Raw genomic sequence first — 5,296 nt, 5'->3', positions numbered from 1 at the left:
AGTCCATAGAGCCATGCGGCAGTCCTGGTAGCTAAGGAAACACACCACGGACTTGGAGAACAGGATGGGCAGCGACACCTGCTGGCCAAACGGGGAGGAGACATGAGAGGTTTGGGGTGGACGGGTGCTGACCCTGACAGTGGACATTTTGGATTGTGGTGATGATACCTGTATTAGGGGGTCTTTCCAACAGGCTCATGTTAACCTTTGTTCTTACACTGGTTCTCATGCAGCAAAGCTATTGGTCGTGCTTTACCCAGTTCAAGCCCGTATCTTCATTAGCATTTTGCTAATTTGTCCCATTCTTCCTTACTACTGCTCCTCCACAGACAGGGTGGCATGCATAGTGTTGTCTAAGATCGATGCCCAAACTCTCCATTGTCCTGTACATTCCCCCTTTTGACATATAATCCTTCCCATGTGCCAGTTGAACACAATGAGGAAACAGGTATTCTGGTAGAGACGGTTTGCTGCTCGGACCACACCACACCCCGTCTCTCACGTCACACCTCTCTGTTTCTCGCAGCTGCTTCTCCTTTTGTGTAGCTCTAGACTGTAGTGCCTGCAAATCTTGAAACCACGGGGTTAATTTCACAGCCATTTTCTGTGCACACATTGTGTTTATGGGCGGCCGTGCTGCCGCTGCCTTGGCTGCTGCTGCATTACCCTTGGAAACACAATCAGTAGCTTGACATTTACATATTGCTAGACTTTTAGGTAAAAGAATCTCCTGCAATAAGTCAGAGACCAGTTGGTGGTGCACAGTTTGCTCTCCTGTAGATGTAAGAAATCCCCTGTGCTTCCATCATGTGTCACTCCAAAGGTATATCAGCTGTGTGTAAATGGCCGCTGCTCTGCCTTCTGCCAGCTTACATGCCTCCATCAAGGCCACCAGTTTCCCTCTGTGGGCAGAATAATGGCTTCAAAATGTCATGTACAGAGACAATTACAATTCCCACTTTGTTGGCTCCCCCTGACTCGTGCGTCCTATTTATTTTTTTATTCTTTCTTAACTGGAAAAAATGGGGGTTCCCACCAGTGAGTTTTCACATGGCGATATTCCTCCCGTGAAAGTGAAGTGGGTGAAGTGAAGGCTCACTCGTGTCCAGTTCGCTCAATCTCGTCACCCGCAATCCCCCTGGGGTGCTGATAAGCACTAAGCCCAGTTTACACATCAACTCAGTCAGCAAAAATCTGTCGGCAGTGAATCGGCCCACAAAAGTGTGTTTCACTCCGCCCACAACCCGCCTGGGGCCTCGGCCGTTCTGTGGCATTTATACTGCAAGCCGCATCTTTGTCAGTGAATCGGCCCAGATCTGGCTTACATGTCACCCACCGACACCCTGTTAAAGCACCGGCACAGATTCGGCTTACGCAGCTCAATCTCCATCGGCACGTAAATGGCCCCATGCGCAGCACGCCGCAGGTAACCCATACACGCCGCAGGTAACCCATACACGCCGCAGGTAACCCATACACGCCGCAGGTAACCCATACACGCCGCAGGTAACCCATACACGCCGCAGGTAACCCATACTCGCCGCAGGTAACCCATACACGCCGCAGGTAACCCATACACGCCGCAGGTAACCCATACACGCCGCAGGTAACCCATACTCGCTGCAGACGCAGCTTTTTTTTTCCATTTTAAAAATTATTAAATTATTTTTAATTCAGACTATGTTTAGTTGCCTAGAATTCATTAAAAAAAATCTTTAACAAACGCTCTGTAATACTTTATATACTTCTGCTTTCTTACTGGAGATGTCAGAATATAATAAAATATAAACAGTTGGAACTAGGATCTTAGTCAACACTTCATTTAACAATTGCAAAGTATTTTGAGTATGTTTGTATGTTAATATTAACTATACCACTGATGCAGTAAATCCTTAAATATCTTAAATGCTGTTGGACAATACTCATAGCTGGCTGCTTTTCCTATATCAGCCACTTAATAATAGTCCTGAATTCTTTTATCACCAATGACCAGACAAGAGTTATCCATTTTATAATACAATTTTACTAAAAAATAATTTAACAAACGTATAAGACTTTGTAAATAGTTGCAGAAAAGAACACAATAATCACAATCATCTTCCTTCGCTTTTCCATCCTGCGCTTCCTCCCTCCTTCCTGAGCAAAGTTCCCAACAGCAAAGTTGAAGCCACCGCTTCATTACATTCTCAGCTTCATTGTTTGTTGTGTGTTTGGTGAGGGGATTTTTTCTAACAGCAGCTGAAAAACAAAAACATTAAAATAGTTATTGCAATAATGGCAATTCATGTTAAAGTTGTGTGCTTAAACTATGATCTCACGATGCTCTGTCACCATCATGATGATCACGCACACACTGTAGTTAGTGTCTGCTATATAAGATGAAGTGATAAGGTGATATTCACTTCACCTGTCAGTGATCATCTTACACCAGATCAGTGTGTACTGTGCATATAAACACACACACACACATATATGAGTGTGCGTGTATATATATATATATGCGCGGAAACTGATCTCTCTTCTCATATTAATTTTTCACACATAAATGTCTCACGGCAAAAACAAATTATCTGGCCTTGCTGCTCCAATACTTTTGGAGGCGCTGTGTCTATAAATCACTGATCACTTACCCAGCCCAAGAGTGTTTACGTAAAAGTAATGATAAAATTACAATGCAGAAAAATTAAAGCAAAGGGAATTTAAAAGAAGCTAAAAAGATGTTTACCAGTGATCACATCTTTAAGATGAAGGGAAGCAAAGGAGGTTTTCCCATTGAGTCCTCTCCAATTGATAGTTTTCGCCAAGCTGTTACCCAGAATTCTCTTCATTATTCTCCACATAGTCTCCTTAGCGTTGTTTCCTCCAGTCAGACCTAAATGATTAATCTGAAAAGATAAAATGGCCAATATGTAGGTCAGCTGTGCAAATTCAAAGTATCACATTCACAGCTGCATGAAAATGTATTTACTGAAAAATAGAATAACTGACCAATTTTTCTCTCATGTCTGGACTGTGTAGTTGGCCTTCCAAAGCATGCAGAGCTTCCAGGTCTTTCAGTGGTAGAAGTCCCTCTTCAATGTTGTCAGTGAGGGTCTGTTGCTGAGCTTGTAACAGTTTGAGAATTAGGGACTGCTGCTCAAGGAGCATTTCCTGCTTAGTGAGGATCTCCTTCATTACAGCTGAGAGAGAGAGACAGAAAAAAGTATTATATCTAACAGTAGTATTAAAATGTGTAACCATTTACTTGAGTGCAATTTTACAACAATAACCCCTAAACATGTAATGATGGTAATAATTTAACATTATATAACAAAAGGGCATCATATAACATTCTGTGTTGTATAACCTTTAGTTGTTTTTGTTGAAAAATGCTTAGGCTATAAACAGCCACCTAGAATAGAATAAGAACACACTTATTAAAGTGCAATACTGTACAAGGAAGTGTGTCCCCAGCAATTCACCCATCCAATGTAGAACCAGTGAGTAGTTATTTGGGTGTTCAGTACTTGTTAAGGCGTGCATTTGGACTCACCCCTTCCCATCCATCATATCTCCTTGGCTCGGAGAGTCTTTTGCCCGACGTCCCTCCTTTCCAACAGGCATTCGCGTTTCTTCCCGTTCTTTGCGGTCGGGCAATTTCAGGAAGGAGTGTGACTGGAGATGGGGGAGGTCATGTCGGCTGTGGTACGGGACTGCATGGTCAGTCTGATGTGATGGTAATGTCGTTCAGCGGCATGTGATGGTGGCGGCTGGTCGGGGTGGACAGGAGTCCCGGTCCGGGTCAACCTGTTTAACACACTGAAAAGTCTGTGAGTTCCTCCCCTACCCCGACTGTCTGCCTTTTCTATCTCGCCCCTGTGCTTCTGTCTCCCAGTTTCCAAGGGCGGTCCAGTTCACATTCACCCTATTCTTTTTCTTCTTTTCTCATAATCTCTTTCTACTTGCTGAAATCTCTATTTCGAATGTTTTATCTGTCTCAAATTAAAACTACATCCGTTCTGAAAACCACATTCTTTTATCTAAATGACTGTTCACATGACTCAACTCCGTAATTGATTATCATCCAAATTTACATTAGCAGATATCTTAACATCCACCTTCGTGTCTTTGCTGCCTCCAGATCCCATTTTAGAAATTAAAACTTAGCAATGATTTCCCCGAACCGACCCCCGAGCGACTTTCTCTAGTCCCTGACCGTATTTATTTATTTTTTACCAGACACTCGATCGTCAGTGCTGGGCAGGTTTCCTCAAACCTAAGGGTCCCAGACCCATCCCAGACCTTCTTGCAAGTTCTTGTCGCCTCGGCTGATTAAATTCGGAGACCAATATACAGACGTATAAAATATATATAAAATGTCTCACCTTTGCGGTTCCCTGGATCGCAGCGGCTTTGGAACCAGTTTTCTATTTACCTGCTGGTCCCAATGCTCGTGCGATCCTGCCGGTTCCACCAGGTGGAAAGACAGCCAAAGACAGGGTATTAAGGCAGCAAAGTTTTTAATAGGTTATTTGATGCATCAAGTAAGCCGGGACACCAAGCCCGCATACAAGAGCCCAAAATTATTTTCTTTCGCAGCTCCTTTATACTTCTGCTCCATGATTATCATTCTGTGAGCAGCCAGACAGAACCAGTCAGAAACAGCCCTAAAATTAGTGGTGTGACCTTCCTCCTGATCGGCTGCTAAGCGGCCCTCGCCTTTCACACAGGTCATAGCAAATATTCTCGTAGTAAACATATGATCTTCCACTACGTCTAAATGTATAATTTCCACTACATACTGTAAAGAAGAGTCGGCCAAAATTCCTGCACAATAATGTGAGAGACCGATAAAGTCATACAGAAAACGATTACTTCGTTACTGCGGCTAAAAGTTGTTCTATATTTAATTTTTCACACTTGGCCTTTCCATTTTGGCTTCATTTTTGTTTTGTTTTTTTTTTTTAAAAAAAAAGAATGACATGGCGCAATCTGTCGTGTGTTGTTTTACACCTGAGGCTATAGAATTAGATAGTTTTAGACACTGGTAAGGACGAAAGATTTTTTTAAATAAAAAAACATATCCTGATACATAAAATCAAACAAATTTACTTTCTTTTTCACATGACTGTAACTGGTGGGAAAGGATTTCTGTTTTTTTTTTTTAATCCGTCGTAGCACGTGTACATGCGTTTAATGTGCGCAACGATTTCAAAACCTTAAAATGTACTTAAAAAAAACGCATCTACTTGCTTTTTGCTTAGTAAACTTGTTTCCTAGTATCTGAAGCGATTCTTTTTTTTCTTCCAGAGGAGAA

The 5,296-nt window shown here is 42.4% G+C and overlaps 1 long non-coding RNA gene across 1 annotated transcript; it reads right to left on the bottom strand.

Moving 5' to 3' along the window:
• Positions 1-2,116: 2,116 nt before the first annotated feature.
• LOC111855258 (uncharacterized) lies at positions 2,117-4,868 on the bottom strand. The gene is made up of 4 exons (XR_002840842.2): positions 3,533-4,868; positions 2,989-3,179; positions 2,726-2,885; positions 2,117-2,238 (listed from the first exon to the last, which is right to left on the bottom strand). It is a non-coding gene; the product is annotated as an uncharacterized lncRNA (long non-coding RNA).
• Positions 4,869-5,296: the final 428 nt, after the last annotated feature.

This window comes from Paramormyrops kingsleyae, chromosome 18, assembly GCF_048594095.1.
Source record: "Paramormyrops kingsleyae isolate MSU_618 chromosome 18, PKINGS_0.4, whole genome shotgun sequence".
Taxonomy (NCBI): Eukaryota; Metazoa; Chordata; class Actinopteri; order Osteoglossiformes; family Mormyridae; genus Paramormyrops; species Paramormyrops kingsleyae.
The sequence above is the reverse complement of the archived record's forward strand: the minus strand, read 5'-3'. Positions and strand labels throughout refer to the sequence as shown.